The sequence below is a fragment of the Petaurus breviceps genome, unplaced genomic scaffold, assembly GCF_028583685.1.
Source record: "Petaurus breviceps papuanus isolate PSGF00001 unplaced genomic scaffold, PetGlider_PUasm1.0 90895, whole genome shotgun sequence".
NCBI classification, from domain to species: domain Eukaryota; kingdom Metazoa; phylum Chordata; class Mammalia; order Diprotodontia; family Petauridae; genus Petaurus; species Petaurus breviceps.
Window position 1 is genome coordinate 2,888,221 of NW_027187372.1, and position 18,446 is coordinate 2,906,666.

An 18,446-nucleotide genomic window follows, 5' to 3' on the forward strand; every position below is an offset into this window, starting at 1 on the left:
CTGATTACCCATGTGGGCATCATTTCTGATTTGGTTTCATATATTTAGTCAAACTGCTTACTTGTTGGAAGAAATATTAAAAACAGGGGCAGCTAGGTGGCAGAGTGAATATAGGACTGGCCCTGGAATCAGAAGGACCTGAGTTCAAATGTGGATTCAGATACTTGACACACTACCTGTATGACCTTGGGTAAGTCAACCCCAATTGCCTTGCCTTCCTCCCCCCCCCAAAAAAAGAAATATTAAAAACAATACCACTTAGAAGAAAATTGAAAAACTATGCAGCATCTCTAATATAACCAATGAATTGTTGATGCTGAAAATATGAAATGGTTAAAAGAACAGATACAAACTATACCCATTTCTTAAGAAAGTTTAACAAGTATATAGCAATTGCTACAATGAGACCAAAAGAACCTAGAAAGCATCTCAGCAGGAGATCTTGCCAGAAAGTTGGTAGCCAAAGGCAAAACCGCGTAAGAATATAAATTCCTTTGTATGTAAAGGTCTTTTTTTTTTCTCCAACAATCTGACAGCTATCTATAAAGAACTTAATCTTCCTAAAGGATTGATAGGGATAGGGTACAGCTAACACCATATAGGGTAGTGACTGAGGAGATGATTATCTTTGGCTGCTTGTGGAAAAGCAAATTGGTCCCACTTTGGAGGAGGATGGTGATGGTAGTAGTGGTTCGTTCTTCATTTTCAAAGAGGAGGAAGGAAGACCATTATAGTAAAAGAATTAAGCTCCTATAGTCACCTTTCACCTTTCCACTGGTGCCTCTTACAGAGAACAGCATAGGGGCGGGAGGGGATGTCCTCCTCCTCTCCCTCTCCCATCAGTAATGGTGTCTTGTCATAGAAACAAATGGGAATAGGAGCCGTGCACTTTCTCTCATGCTGAGAGAGTATTCAACTCTGGAGTCAAGACGAGAGAGTCAGAAGGGGGAATATAGGGGTCTATCACCTAAAATGGAGATTTGATTCGGGATATAGTAGGATAGCAGGTCCCAGAGCTAAGACTCTTGCAGTTCCTAGGATTTAGGTTCCAGGTCTTTCTGAAGGATCATGGAAGTTTCTTGGGCCAGGATTTAAACTTTGCCCAAAGTTAGAGATGATTGAGATCACAACCAAGTATCAGGGTCCAGTCCAGAAGTAGTCTGGGTAGAGTTTTGCTCCCTATCCAAGATGTCTCACCTAGTGAGGAGCAGCTTGGGAACATTGCAGGAAGATAGGGCCCTGAGGTCTGAGTTACCTCTTTCCTATTATGCTTTAATTGTGTACCTCTCTACTTATGAACTCCAAATGTGTCCTCTCTTCCCATTGACACTATGTAAGTTTTTGACAAAGTGCACCCATGTTTACAGAGGTGATAAAGTATCCAATGTTATTCCAGTAAATGCCCTTTTCTGGGGGAGATAATTGTGTCAATTGACTATTAAACCATAGGTGGGGACTTGGGAATTACAGTTTTAGGAACTGATATCTAGAGAGTACCTTGCATCTGGGGGGTAGTTATCTCCCTAGGGGCCCAACCTGAAAGATTATAAACAGTATTGCTTCATAAAATTCCCAAAATGCAGTAGTTCAGTCCTCTTTGAACTTCTTTTACTTCCATGGTTATGGAAGGGTAGAAAATTGTGTAGCAAGCACTAAGAATGACAGTGTTTAGGTTTTTTTAGAGCTATCACTTTAACTAAAGATATGCATAATATTCAATCTTTGTCCCAGCCCCATGAGTTGATGTGTTACTCTGGGAACCAAAATTATATCTGAGTTGAGATATTCACGATAAATGAGACCAGAAGACATAAAATAATTGCTAATAAGTGGAAAAGTAATTCACATGCTCTACAAGCAGTGGCAAATAAAGGAGTCAGTGGAATTGGGTTTTATCATACATTCTAAACATCAGGAAACATAATTTACAACACTCTTTGTCATTTTGCTGTACAGGGCTAATGATAAGCATGTCCAAACAGGTTAACAGAAACATAATGTTAGTATATGCAACAACATATATTTCAGAGGATGAAGAAAGAATATCCATAAGGAACTTGGCAAGATCTTTCAAACTAAGTAAAAATTATACCTTTACACTCAATGACTTTAATGTGACAGTGGGCACAGAGGAAAAAATACACAGAAACAAGTTTGAAATAAAGAAAGGAAAGAGGGAGAAAATACATTAAACACTATTTAATAACTTCCTATCTGTAGCTCATGAGTATTTTTTAAAGAAGGGGGTCAGATTTCACCAGATGTAGCAAAGACCAAATGACATCACCAAAAAGAAAAGAAAAAAAAAAGAAATTGATTGGGTCTTAGCCATCAGTTAAATTCTGCACAATTCAATTTAATTCAAGCATTTATTAAGTGACTACTATGAGCAAGGTACTGTTAAGTACAGAAAGCCAAAAATAAAACAACCTCTACCCTTCAAGAGTGCATACTTTACTGGGTGGGTAGAACATATTCAAAGATAGATATCCTGCCCTTTCTCTGGGAGAGTTTACACTCAGAGAGGAGTTTCAATGAGGACAGTTTCCCCAGCCTCCAAATGCCCTGTAGGTCCACATTCCACAACTATAGTCATAGACTTCTAGGAGTCCGTTTATCTTTAACAGTGAGCAGAAGGACATAATTAGCTCAAAGCAAAGGTATTTACCTCAATGGAATTATAATAAGTATTATAAAGTAATGATAATAAGTAAGAATAATAGTAACAAAATGTTTCCTCCCCTTTCATCTCAGGTTTTACTCTTCTGCACAAATACTCAGGGTGGGAAGGACAGGAAGAGTGGGAAGACTAGGACTAGTATGTTAGCAGAGAGGCACACGGACTCATACGAGGAAAGTTGTCCGGACACCTCCAGCCCAGCCAGGGACCAGCATCTTTTTCTCTTCTGGAGGTATCCTCATGCTGCTTTCCCCTAGATACAGTGTATCTATCGGGATGATCACTCAGCTGGTTTCCTCGGTCTAGTTCCTTTTTTGCAGCCTCACTCAGGTTGGGATAACTTTCTCAACTCACCAATCTTGTGTTTCATGCCCTACTATGCTAGATATAGTGTTTCCTGCTGGGAAACTGCTACATTGTGCTGTAGCTGACAGGGGAGGGGGAAAGTGAAATCTTCCTTTTACCTTCTCCTCAGGGATATAAGGGACAATTCTGTTTGGAGGGCTGAGTTCTTGCATTTAGCTGCCTCTCTCACTGGAATTCACACTCCTCAGAGCTGCCTCTTCCCTAGAGACTGTCTACCTAGGGAGGAGGTCTTGGTCTTTAAAGATTTGAAGCTTAGCCTACAGACAGCTCTCTAACTCCATCAAGTCTAATCTGCAAACTTCTTTACATTTATTAAGGGAACATGTCTTTACACTTCTATTTAAGAAGCAAACGCCTCATTGTCTCTGTAATATGCACAGCACATTCTATAGTTTCTGGAGGGAAACCAGTTGGTCAGGAGTGTTCTGATCACTCTCCATTATAGATAAGTAAATAATAATAACTAACATTTGTATATTGCATTCTAAGGTTTTTGAAGCATGGTAACAAATATTATCTCATTTGATCCTCACAAGAACCCTTCAAGGGAGGTACTGTTATTATCCCCGTGTTACAGAAGAGGCAACTGAAGCAGATTGAGGTTAAATGACTTGCCCAGGATCACACAGCAAATAAGTGAATGTGGTAGGATTTGAACTCGTCTTCTTGATTCCAGAATCAGTCCCCTATCCCTTGTGCCACTCGTGTTGCCCCACTTATTATTACATAGTAGTTTCAGGGTATAGAAGAATACTAGCCCCTGGGGTGATAAGGAAAGGTCTGGAGATGGTACCAAAGCTGAGCCTTGGAAGGGAGCCAGAAATTCTACTAGATTGAGGAGAGAAGGAAGAGAATTCCCAATATGGGGAGTAGCTTGTGAAAAGACACAGAGGTCAGGAAATGGGAATGTCATACAAGTAGGCCACTTTGGCTGGAATATGGAGAGCATGATGAAGAATAATGTGAAATCAGCCTGGAGAGGGGTGGCTGGGTGGCACAGTGAATGGAGCACTAGCCCTGAAGTCAGGAGGACCTGAGTTCAAATCCAGCCTCAGACACTTAACACTTCCTAGCTGTGTGACCTTGGGCAAGTCACTTAACTGCAATTGCCTTGCCCTCTAAAAAGCAAAACAAACAAAAAAAATCAGCATGGAGAGATAGGCTGAGCAAACCAATCATGAAGGCGTTGAATGTCAGTCTGGGATATATGTGTGTGTATGTATGTATACACACATATACATATATACATGTACACATACACACTTTTGTAACACTACAGATTTTATTTTATAGATCTAAAAAAACATTGTTCTGAGGAATCCATTGGCTTCACCCAACTGCCAAATTGCACAACACAAGAAAGATTCAAGAACCCCTGATCTAAATTAATTTGTGCCAGGAAACTTTAGCATGTTTTAAGCACAAGATAGACATGAAATAAATGCTTATGAACTGACTGCTAGTTCAGAACTTCAGGGATCTACTGAAGAGTTTGAAAAGTCCTTTAAATAAACTCGATTAATTGGTGAGGGAACTCAGATTATGGAGAGATTTGAGGATATTACAGTACTCTAGGTGAGAGGTGATAAAGATGTGAACTGGGGTGGGGTTTATGAATAGAGAAAATGGACTGAATGGGAAGAAGTGTTGTGAAGGTATAATAAGACTTGACAACTGATTGGATATGAGAGGTGAAGAAGAATAAAGGTTACTGGGTGACTGAAGTTCTGAATCTGCGTGACTCAAAGACATAAATAAGAGAGTTATGAAAAGGCTTGGTTTTGGAGAGAAACTTGGAACTATGCTCAAAGGGCAATCAAACTGTGCATACCTTTTCATCCAGCAATACCACTGTCCCAAAGAGAGCAAAAAAGGGGGGGGGGGGAGGACCTACATGTATGTATACAAATATTTGTAACATCTCTTTTTGTGGTGGCAAAGAATTGGAAATTGAAGGTATGCCTATCAAATGGGGAATGGCTGAACAAGTTATGGTATATGAATGTAATGGAATACCACTGTGCTATAAGAAATGAGGAGCAGGCAGATTTCACAAAAACCTGGAAAGACTTACATGAATTGATGAAAAGTGAAGTGAGCAGGACCAGGAGAACACTGTACACAGTAACAGCCATATTCTATGATAAGCACCTATGACTGACTTAGTTCTTCTCAGCAATACAAGAATCTAAGACAATTACAAAAGATTCATGATGGAAAATGCTATCCATATTCAGAGAAAAAACCGATGGAGTCTGAATACAGGTAGAAACATTCCATCTTCACGTGCTTTACTTTTTTCCTGTTTTTTTTTTTCCTTTTGCATATGAAATTCTTTTTGTAAACTATTTCTTTATTTGCAACATGATTAATATAGGAATGGTTTTACATGATTCAACACATATAAGCTATATGAAATTGCTTACCATCTTAGGGAGGGGGAATAAAGTGAAGGAGGGAGAAAATTTAGAACTCAAAATTTTATAAAAAAAAAGAATATAATATTGTCTTTATGTAATTGGAAAAAATAAAAAAACTATCAACTGATTTTAAAAAAGGTTGAATTCTTAAGGGGAAAGATAATGAGTTCTGTTTGGAACATGCTGACTTTGAGATTTATATGAAACATCCAGATCCAGCAGGTAGTCAGTGATAAGGGACTGAATCTCAAGAGAGAGACTAGGACTGGTTATATCACTCTGGGCGGCATCAGTGTAGAGATGGTAATTGAGACCATGGGGGCTAATGAGATAACTAAGGGATGGAGAGCCAAGTATTTGTAAGTATAAGAAAATAGGAGGAATGTAAAAAAAAAAAAAATGATCAAGGAAGAAGACTAATGCAAGAATTCTAGCAAAAGCTTGACCTGGCTGCCTTGCCAGAGGACCTAAGTCACTAAAAACCTCCCACATAGGGAAGATAAGAAATAACTGGAAGGCAGAATTTTCTGCTACCATGGCAGTTTCTAAATCTCTCTGGAGAGGAGAGAGAAAGGAAAAGAGAAGAGAGAGAGGGGAAAGGCAGAGAGAGAGAGAGAGAGAGAGAGAGAGAGAGAGAAAGAGAGAGAGAGAGAGAGAGAGAGAGAGAGAGAGAGAGGGAGGGGGAGGGGAGGGGAGAGGAGGGGAAGGACAGAGAGGTAAAGCAAATGAGGGGTGATTTTTAGAAAACTGACTCTAAGTTTCCTAGTTACTGGAGATTTTTCCTTAACTTGTCTTACAATTCAGCTTTTTAAGACAATCCAACAGAGACTGACTTAATTCTGGTGTCTAGAAGAAACCATTAGAACAAAAATGAATCTATTCCATTACCTGTTTCTTGCTTTTGTTTTATTGGTGCATACAAGGCCGCAGGGTTCATTATTAAAGGTTTCTTTCCTTATTAGTTATTTACATTTTTAAACAATAGTTTACCAGATGAAGATAAGATTATTTTAATTGCATCCTGGGTTGTTGTTTTTTTTCCTATAGAGAGTGATAAGGAGGGGTGGGGGAAATCTGTAGATAATTGATTATACAAAATTCAACTGACTGGGAGATCAGTTTGACAATCAGTAGATTGCCTGGAGACTCTGAACATTGTATGAATTTTATTTTTAATCTTAGAGAAAAGAAACAGCATGGAACTGGGACCTTTGCTCTAGACTACAACTCTAATGAGCTAATATCATTATGTCCAAGCCTGAGGTCTCTTTCAACCTGGGGCCTTTGGATATTTTTACACTCTGAGGTGAGATAAGGAGAGAGAAGTAGAGACCTCAGTGACATGTTACAGACTGAGCCAGAAGAGGTCAATTCCCCCCATTTTCCTTGGGAAGTGGGTAAAAGTTTGTCTTCATCTAACCTGCCCTCCATAGTGACCTCTAGGCCACACTGGCACGAAAGGTTGTTAATGATAGGAGGGTGATTGCAGAGAAAACAATATAAGAGAGGGCAAAAGTGACTAGAGATGCAAGAAGGGTAAAACTGAGGTATACTGGGAAGAGGGAGTAGACAGCAGTAGTAGAAGAGATTTTTCTTATAGGAAACTTTCAGCTTTGAGTCATAGAAATTTGGAGAGGTGGGCAGAATTTGCTAGATATAGGACACTAGATTATCATATTTTCTCTTTCCACTTCTGACACTGACTTTGTTTTCTCCCCATGGGTTGAAATCTGGTCCTGGGCTGGGACTGGGTAGCCAGGTGCTAAGATACTTGCTATCTAGAAACTAATTGGTTATAGGAGGCTAAAATATGGATCATCTACCCTGCTTATTAGCAAAGACTGCTATGTTCCAAGTTCAAGTATTGAATTCATTTCTCTCTTCCTTTAGGGATGGGGTAGGGTGAGGCTCTGGTCCTCAACTAGGGTTAGGTCACTGGGTGGTAAGGAAATGACTAGTTAGAGATGTAGAACTCATTTCAGAATCCCTTGTCTGTATTCAGTAAATCACGGACTGGTTAGAACATATTCCAAAATAAATAGCAAATTAGAAGAAATAAAGATGGGAAGACAATGTGTGTGGTTATCACAATTCCAGCTTGATCCTTGAAAATGCTGACAGCCAAAAATGGGAAATAAACAAAATTAAAAGGCAAAGTAAAGTATAAAATCTGTCCCTTTTTCTAGAAAAGTCTGACATAAAAATTGCCACAAGAAAGAAACCAAAACAGACCAAAAGCCATCTTAGCCAGCAAATATTCAATCACCTTGCCAAGCAGAGTGATGTGGAAGCCAAGGGCAACAAGGGTAAGTACAAGCTTATTTGGTAATCATCAAGAGGGAGGATGACAAAGGATTACAAGTAGTATGATTTTACAAAACAGCAAAAAGCAACTGAGGAGAAAATGAACCTGAAGATTGTTCCAAAAGCATCATAGATAAAATTGGAAGGATCAGAAAGACAGCAAGATGGTGGTATGAGTGGTTGCTGCTTTCAGCTCCTCCACCTCACCTCAGAAACTGCAACAAAAGCACTCAAATAAAAGAACAACCAAGTAAAAAACAAAAATTCTCACAAGGAAAATCACTGAATAGAAAAGAATTCCAAAGAGGAGACATGTAAGCAAAATAAAGTTTCCAATACAATAAATTTGTATTAAGAGATTGTCAGCGAAAGCAAAGAAACCCCAAGAAGCAAAAAATGGTACTGTTCTAAGTCTTTAGAATGGCTAATCAATTCAATGAGGGACATTAAGGACAATCTTACATTTTAAAATATGGAATTACAATCAATGAAGGAAACCAATCTCAGTCTTCAGTGTCATCCTTGACTCCTTGTTCACACTCACCCCAAAGTCTGTGGCCAAGTCTCTTTTTTCTTTCACACCGGATCTGTGTGTGTGTGTGTGTGTGTGTGTGTGTGTGTGTATGTATATGTATAGACTGCTGGTTTGTTTACTTGACTCAAGTCTCCAGTTCAGTCCATTCTCTACTTTGCTGTCAAAGTGAGCTTCCTAATGTGCTGGTCTGACCGTGTCTTTCTCTCTGTCTCTCTCTCTGTCACACATACACACACACACACACACACACACCCTGCCCTCCCCTCCAGTAGCTCCCTATTACTGCCAGGATCAAATATAAAAATCCCAGGTTGTCTTTTAAAGCCCTTCACAGCCTGATCGGTTCTTTCCTACCTTTCCAATCTTCTTGCATTTTATTCACCTCCTAGTATTCTATAATTTAGTTACAGTGGTCCACTTGCTCTTCCTCCCATTTGACATGCCCTCTCCCAACTCTGTATCTTTTTACTGACTGTCCCTCATAACTGGAATGCTCTCCCTCTTCACCTCTGTTTCTTAGCTTCCCCTGCTTCCTTTAAGACTGAGTTCAAATCCTACCTTCTGTATGGTCTTCCTTGACTCCCTCCCCTCTCTTAGTGCATTACATCTGAAATTACATCCCATTTACATTGTATACATTCTGATTGTACATAGAATGTGAACTCTGAAAATAGAGATTGTTTTTTTCACTTTTTAAAAAATCCCATCACTTTGCACAGTGTCTGGTACATAGTAAGCACTTAAGAAATGCTGGTTGCTGCCGCCGCCAATATTAGGACTCTCATTAAAATTTATGCAAAAGGTCTTCATTTCTTCTATTAATCAGCAAATAACAGTTATGCTCAGCAACTACTGTTTTTATTGTTTCTTTGCTGATTTTTTAGAGTTGGAAGTTTTGTTTTTATGATTTTGTTTTGCTTAGCCAGTGATTAATTTTATTTATTTTCTAAAGGAAGTTTGAAAAAATAAATTGGAAGGATCAAAACAAAATTTGACAGATCTACTAGTGTTTCTATAATGATCTATTATCACTGGAATGATAAACCAGCATACTGGCTATGGTTTATTTTACTACTAAATTTACTATGTGTGGTAGTGGCAGTAACAAGATGAAGTTTAGAAGTACTGGACCAGATCAAATATGCTCTCTCAAATACTTGAGTAAAAAGCTAATGAATTCAGAGTTTCCTTCCAACAATGCAGATTGCAACCCATCAATGCCTACTCATCTTATGTGACTCTTGTTATAAATATGTTCTTGTTCACCCATATTTTCACTATAAGACAGGGCCCTTCCTACCCCCAAATGCTAGAGGACTTCCTTTTTTTCTCCTGACAGTGCAAAGGTACCAGTAGAGCACTCTATTGCCCATCTGTTATATCTATCCCTTACAACATGACCAGTTCATCTTCTCTCCCTATCATAACATTTTTCTTGATGCCATATTTTACTTTAGGTTTTCTTCAAAGTTCCTTATTATTTATACATTGTAGTCTGCTTACATTCACAGCATACATCTGTAATGCTCCCCCTTCTATAGTTTTTTAGTTTTTCTGAGATTGTTGTATTTCATATCTCACTGCTATAACTATACATGGTATACATCAATGGTGTCAAACTCAGATAGAACTGGGGGCCACTAAATCTTATAAAAGGATCTTTATGGGCCATATACTGACTCAGAAAACCACAAATTAATATTATCTATGTTTTATTATATTTTTATCTTGTTAAATATTTCCCAATTGCATTTTAATCTAGTTCAGGCTGACCTGAAGACCACATGTTTGACACCTCTGGTATACATTTGGAAGAAATCCATGCTGGAGATGATACATTTCAAAGTTAAGGATAGAGTTTCTGAGGTATCTCAAAGAAGAAAGGATTGGAGAAAAATGATAATAATAATAAAGGCAGCTTTTACTAAAATAAGAAGAAATCAGCAACTTGATCCATATGTCCACTTTTTTACTTCTACACAAATCTTTATGAATTTGGTCAATGCACAAACTGAAGGTAACCATGATGAATATATCAACAAAGGAACATTCTTTTAAAAATAACTCTACAGTAGATGACATCTTTATGATATACAACCATAAGATTATAGAGAATGAATGATCCTATTAGGTCTAGTATTTGCTGGGTCTTTTTTTAAACAATTGGATTTAATGGAACAAATCACAATTTTAAAGACTTTTGCTAAATAAGGCATACTACCATGCATATTTTATAACAAAAAATTCTGAATCAACTATTATATCTTTCCCAAGTTGGCTTTTTTCAATGATCCCTGAGTATTAACATCATAATTTAATAGTTGAAAATATCTTTGGTTTTGTAATTGTGGATACTCTTTCTACCAATGCTGATTACAACCCTTCTATTCATTAATAGTTTGTATTAGGTACCATGGCCAAAAAATGTGGTTTTCTGGAGGTTAACCTTCAGGTGATGGGATTAATATCATTCCATGCATCAAATAGTAAGTCACATGCTCATTTAAGCTGTTCACAGATATCAAGGGTGTCCCACACAGATTTCTTTTCCTTTTTAAAAAACAAATTCATTATTTATTTTTAACATTCATTTAAAAATTTTTGGAGCTCTGAATTCTTTGCCTCCTTCCTATCTTTCCCCCACCCATTGAGAAGGTAAACAATATGAAATCATGGAAAACATATTTCCATACTAGTCATGTTCCAAAGAAGAAAGAAAATAAAAAAGGAAAAAAATATATTTTGATCTGCACTCAGACTTCATCAAATCCACACCTTTATTAGCTTTCTGGAGGTGAACAGAATTTGTCATCATAAGTCCTTCAGAATTGTCTTGGGTTACTGTATTGATCAAAGGAACTAAGTCATTCACAGCTGATCATCATAAAAATTTTGCCCACACAGATTTCAAAAGAATGATTCCTCATTGATAGAAAAAAGACTTCAAATAGTCCCTTTAGATATTGCATCAAGCCCCAGAATACCACCTGTGTGAAATTCAGAAGTATGTGAAAGAGATTAAACAACCATCCACCCAAAAAAACCCAAAGTGGATTTAAAAACGCATCTCATCTTTATTATGACATCCAGTTGAATAGACAGATCATTGAGTTGGTCTTTGAGTATATCTCTATCTCTATCTTATCTATCTATCTTTTGGACAACTACTGAAAAAAAACAATTAGCTGGGACCAGAGCTGAGGAGGAAGCTGCATTTGGAAAATTATAATATTTTTCTCTGAGAAATTGAATCTTGATCATTTTATAAGGCTGTATCTTTTATTCTTTAGTGAAACCCATATCCAGAACTCTATAAAGTCATTGAGTTATAGACACATAAGTATTTCTAGATCACACTTTGATTTTTACCATGTTATATTGCTTTAGTGGTGATTTATATTGAATACCTACAAGAAAAAGATGTTTAATTCACTTCTTAGAACCTTTAATGAGAAAATGACACTATTTGATAAATTACTAAGGATTCTATTAAATTATTTAATTACTTGAAATGTGACATTATAAATAACTGAAGTAATTGCTTGTTCAACAACACTATCTTTTTTTTTCTTTTAAAAAATTTATTTACTTTTAGTTTTCAACATTTGCTTTTATAAGATTTTGAGTTCTAAATTTTCCCTCTCTCCCCTCCCTAAGATGACATGCAATCTGATATAAGCTATACATGTACAATCATATTAAACATATTCCCACATTAGTCATGTTGTGAAAGAAGAGTCAGAATAAAAGGGGGAAACCACTAGAAAGAAAAAAAGAGGGAAAATAGTATGCTTTGATCTGCATTCAGACTCCATAGCTCTTTCTCTGGATGTGGATAGCATTTTCCATCATGAGTCTTTTGGAATTGTTTGAGCTCATAACATTGCTGAGAAGAGCTAGGTCTATTAATGTTGGTCATCACACAATGTTGCTGTTATTTTGTACAATGTTCTCCTGGTTGTGCTCACTTTACTTAGTATCAGTTCATGTATTTCCAGGTTTCTCTGAAATTTGCCTGCTTGTTATTTCTTATGGAATAATAGCATTACATTACATTCATATACCACAACTTGATCAGTCCTTTCCCAATTAATGGCCATCCCTTCAATTTCAAATTCTTTGCCACTACAAAAAGAGCTGCTACATTTTTGTATATGTGGGTCCTTCTTCCTGACACCCCCTTCTTTCTAATACCAATACTCTCCTATTGATACTTTATAAGTGCATATCAGGAATTATTTAAATGATGTGAAAATCATCTCAAAAGTAATAAAATTGAAAAATGAGATGTTACGAATATTATCAATAAATAATTGGCATGTTAACAATAATATGCACAAAGTAGCATAAAAGACACTATCAAATACTTGTGTAACTGGAGAAAGAGTTGGGCTAGTCATGTAACAAAATTGAGAAGCTTAGTTGGATAGCTCAAATGTTGCATTGGCACCCATGAGATATTAAAAGTATGAGAAAACTAGAACATTGTGTAGTTCATTACAATGGATCCTCTATGGAAAACTTAAAAGGAAACAGAGACAAGGAAATTATAAGATGATAGACTTGGGTTACTAATCAGCATTGGTGGAGGAGTATTTACACCAGTGAGTTCACAAGAATTCATCTAAGTAAGTTTGATCAAAAGACCCAACTGAACTCTATTCTCAGTTCCTAAAAAACTAACAGATGTTATTGCAGAGCTCCTATTTGTAATATTTGAAAGACTAAGAAAAATGAGAGAGACCCTACAGAATTAGAGGACAAATGTTCTAGTTTTTATCAGGGGCTTACTATGTACAAGGAATCACTAGGCTCTTGTGGGGGTGGGGGGGAGGTGGTTACAAATACGAATCAGATATTGCCCCAGCTCTGAAAGGGCTTATAATTTTGTAGGTGATATGATACATGAAAAGGAATATTATAAAACAAAACAGAATATAAGGGCAAAGAACAACCAAATACTGTGAGAGCCTGAGGACAGAGATCAGGTCTAAGATAAGAGAAGCAACAGTGTTAAGGCAGAAGTACTATGACAGCTTGTGCATTTGAGAACCCTAAGAAGCCAACATAATCAATCCTTTGACAAATATCATTTGATTTTCATTCATTCTACATATTCCAACGCATGAGTTGCCCAGCTGCTATGCAGAAGGGCATTTGCATAATGTTAGTTTTAGTTCTATACCCTTGCTTTGGACAACCAACCCTATCTGGTGTGTGGTACAAATAGTGTAGCAGGGAAAAACAAACATTAACCAAAGGTCAAAGGTTAGTGGGAAAAGCTTTTTTCTCTGAGTAGAAGAGGAATTGATTAAGGATTCAAAGGAACAAACTTGTAAACTGGTGGTCTCATGGTTCAAATGGAATAATTTCCCCACATGAAGGTAAAATTGCAATTAAAGTATATACTGTTATGCAGTGTTAAAAAAAAATGTGCCAAGGAGGCATTCTTTTCAGTTTTGGCTAAATTGGTCTTAAAGGATAGCCTTTCAAAATGACTATCCTTTCACAAGTGTGAACTATTCTTGTTGAATTCAACCTAAATTTTGATGAGTTGTGTGTAGTAGTTATTCAACTTTTAAACCTTTATCATTTAGATTAAGTCATGGTAGAAACACTCTATGAATGTCACTTTAAAGACAAACTGAATTTTTTTTCCCATACAGGTCTGTAAGTCATAGTACACAGGTCACCTTCTGGCCCACTGTAATGATTTTTGAGCTATTGTGGGATATGAAATAAGAATAAATTGTACATAACTCTTCACACATTTCTTCATTTGACATAAAATGTCTTCTATAAAACACTTAGCACAGTAGCTGACACACAGATGCTTAATGAATGTCAATTGATTAATTGTATAAGTAATACACTGTTTTGGGTCTTTGTGGACATACAAAGATAGATAGGATGCCTGAAGGATACCCTCAAGAGATCAGAAAGGAAAAGGACACATATGTACACACATAGCTCTTTTTGTGGTGGTATTAAATTAAGGAATTGCTGAATATATTACGATATATGAATATGATGGAATACTATTGTACTATAAGGAATGATGAAGAGGATTGTTCCAGGATAAACCTGGTAAGACTTGTATAACTGATACAAAGTGAAGTGAATGAATCAGGAGAACAATGTACACAGTAATATCTATATTACAAGGAAAATCAACTGTGAAAGACTTAGTAATTCTGATCAACACAATGACCCATCACAATTTCCTAAGAATTCATGAAAAAACATGCTACACACCTCTAAACTGAGAGCTGATGGACTTAGTGCAGAGTGAAATATATTTTCTTCTATTTCTTCCTTTCTTGCTTCTTAATACCTGAATAAAACCTTAAATGTGATGTCAAGGGAGATATTTACATCTTGTATAAGGATACAAATTCAAAGTCAAAACAAAGGCTTCATACTTTACTTTGCCAATTTTGACCATGGTTTCTAAAAATTTTTGTTAGTAATTTTTGATAACTTAAGATAAAATTTCTCAAAAAAAGTAGTTGTGTTTGTAAAAACTTGGAATAATTTGAATATTTTATTGAATCAATTCTCTTTCTCTCATCACTTTTTTTTTTCTGTCCTGCCCCCAGCAAAAACTACTTTAAAAATTATGCCCTATTACATATAAAAAGGCAGCCATGGTATATTATAAAGGATCATAGTTCTGGAGCTGGAAGTGGTTTTATAAGTCATCTAGTTTAACACAATAATTTTAAATATCTGAAAGCTGAGACTCAAGGATATCAAATGATGTGCCCAAGGTCAAACAGGAAGGTAAACATCAGAACAAAGATTTCAACCTATGTCCTCTGACTCCAAAGCCAGTGCTCTTTTCAATGTACCATGCAAGGGGAAATTGTTCCCATTAGCTGCTTTCTAGTTTGCCAAGAATTTCCAGAAAGCTGTGTATTTTTTAAAAGTCGGACAATACTTGAATAATCATAAGTGTGTTGTCTGAGAACATTATTTTTTAAAGTTTTCTTTTTCTAACTGAAAACAAATTACATTTTTGCTCATGAGAGAAATTAAGGAGGAAAGGAACAGTGAGGTAAAACCTGGGTACATAATATGTAACCTTTTGAAAAGGTTTGATTCTCATCCCCCACACACCTTCACATATCTCCTCTAAGAATGGAGTTTGCTTAATAGACAATGGGTTCCCCAGGAAGATAAGAAGTATGTACAAAGACTTAAAAAAGAATTAGAACTGGGTGGAAAATTGTAAATAGAATGCCCTAGGCAGTTGCATTCCTGTCTTGAAAAGGATAGTTCTTACTGTAAAACATTTATAACTGAATAGGATTTATGGATAATTCAAGGTATTCTTAAGTGTTTTATATATATATATATAATAAAATAAATTCTCCTAGGGGAAGAGAATATGTATTTATATAGAGCCAGCAAGGTATCAGGTATTGTGCTTAGGATTTTATATGACATCATTTGACCCTCATCACAACCCTGCAAGGTAGATGCTGTTATAATTCCCATTTTTTTCAGTTGAAGAAACTGAGGTTCAGCTATTTCCCCAGGGTCACAGTGTCTGGAACCATATTTGAATTCACAGCTTCCTGACTCCAGGCCTGGTGCTCTATTCACTGTACCATGTAGTAGCTCTAGTAGTGAAATGATGGAGCAAGGAAACATCTGTCAAGTTAATAGTTTAGAGTTATCTTAGACATTAGAATCCAAGAAGGAAATGTATTTATTCTCTAATTTTGTAGTATTTGGGGATATTTAACTTATAGTGTGTTTACATGGGAGAAGAGTAGGACCTTTAAGTTATTTCTTATTATTTCTTAGCCCCACTTTCCAGGGTCCTCTAGTGAGTGATTGTAGGACACCTCTCTTAAGAAATAGCTCCTACCGTGTTTCCCCGATAATAAGACCTATCCCGAAAATAAGCCTCCCCTTACTGTGTAAGATTCCTCTAAAATAAGCCCTTCCCCGAAAATAAGCCCTATTGAGATTGCTACTGTAGTGAAGGTGATCCCCTGGGCTAAACGCTACATTACGGTACCCTCTGTATGCACCGTCCCCCCCTCCCCTGAAACGCACACCACGCTCTGAGCTGCATCCAATCAGAGCTGCAGCAGTGAGCGCGTCATCCTGTTCTTCCCCAGTGATTTGCTTATTGAATAAAGGTACATTTTTTTGTTCACAATTACCTGTTTATTAAAATTGCTGTCAATGTTCATTAAAATAAGCCCTCCCCTGAAAATAAGCCCTCTGGTGTTTTTCTGTCCAAAAAAATAATAAGACAGTGTCTTATTATTGGGGAAACACGGTATGTCTCTTTCGCCCCTGGGAACTGATCCAGTTATGGCCCAGCAGCAGGACTATAGGACCAAGGTTGGGAGTTTCTTCTGGAGTACCCATTCATTTATGAATTGCCCAAAGCCCCATAGGAGATTGATTTATTTACAGGCTCTGATCTAGCATTGGCTAATGTTATAGTTTGATTTGGGAACATGTCTGAAACTAATTCTCAAAATTTTTTCGATCTCCAAATCATACTTTTGTCTCCATTCATTACACAGAAGTCAATAGAAAGACTTGGTAGGTTAAAAAAACATAACAGATTCAATCAAAGAATTGTATGGCAGAAAGAGAAGATGGTTGGGTCTTATGGCAAGAGAGGGAAGGGATACTTATATGGGAGGCTAGTGTGCTCCATTGGAGGTAAAGAGAAAGGGATTAAGGCCTCCAGCATGCTGAGATCCCTTCTATGGAAGTTTTGGGAGGACATGGAGGAGAGTCACATGAGATAAGATTTTGATCTACTGGATGGATCTAGGGAACTCCCAAGTCTATGAGATCACAGATCCTTTTACGTATTTTCACGCTTCTGAGGGGCAATGAAAAGTCAATCTAGAAACATAAGAATTCAAGTGTTGCCATCCGTAGGTGAAAACCTTTTTTGATGTGATTCAGGTAAGGAAATACCAAAGCAAAAGAATACTTTTTTTTAGAGTACCTATGTTACTTTGGATAATATTCACCTATTTCAGACTCCTCCCCTAATACCAACATAGACTTGACACAAAACAGTATAATTTTTATTTGTCTTGTGTTTGTGTGTGTTGGTAAAATCAAAATTTTGCTACTTGGTCTAGGTTTCCAGGAAACATCTCAGAGTTGCTGAGGATCAAATGAGACTAAAGACCTGTGCACTTTCAAAGCAATATAAATATCACTTACTTTCAAAAAGTTTAAAAAGTCCTGGTTTAATTCGAGGTACATTTATACTTTGGGCTCTTCCCTTTTCCTTACAATATCAGCATTGGAAAAGAGCCCAAGTTCTGGTCTGGGACTAGAACTCATGGTCTTCTGGCACTGACTCCATAAACTGAGTCATTCTGGCACTGGGAATATTTTGTGACTCAGCAGGCCTAAAGAGGAGGATGTCAGAATCTAGATAATTTCGAGTCTTTTAAAGGCAAGATAGAGAACACAAACAGTGGAATAATTTTGCAGTTGGTGTGGTGTACCCTGGGGAAAAATGTTAATTCCATTCCCAGCCTTTTCACTTCCTTCCTAGCCACTGGTAAAATGACTGAAATTACACTTTAACTCCAGGACAGGAAATCACTGCTCAAAATGCATTTGGGATGCAGCTGTAAGGTCCTGCGTCTCTGGGAAAACGTTTCGGCTCCTCGGACGTCCCAACACTTCCCCCTCCTCGGAAAGACTGTGGGAATGGTGACCCACCCCTCCACCCCCGGATTCGGCTGGAATACTCCCAGGTGGGCGGAGTGAGGCTGGGTTGGGGGGTAATGATCCCCCGCCCCCAATTCGGCCCGCAGTCCTAGGTGGGCGGAAGGCGGCTAGTGACAATCCTCCCCCTCCATATACGGCTGATAGTCACAGGGGGGAGAAGGCTGGAGGTGACGCAGCCCCCCGAGATTTGGCTGAGGCAGTCTTTAAGTGGATGGGAGGTTGGTGACGACCCTCTCCTCTCAATTTGGGTGGAAGAAGCCTAGGTGGAGGAGGAAAGGGGAGGGGTGGTGGTGACACCTTCCTGTGGGCCCCCCCCCCCCTTGACTGGGAGAGTCTCACTTGGGCAGAGGTGGGAGGGGGGGGGGGGGGGGGGGGGTAAGTTGCTAGAAGCTCAGAATCGAGCAGAAGGAAC

General features: G+C 37.7%; 1 pseudogene; it reads right to left on the reverse strand.

Annotated features, from left to right (window-relative positions):
- Positions 1 to 18,446, reverse strand: part of LOC138151132 (5-aminolevulinate synthase, non-specific, mitochondrial pseudogene) — an 88,565-nt pseudogene that overhangs the window by 69,835 nt on the left and 284 nt on the right.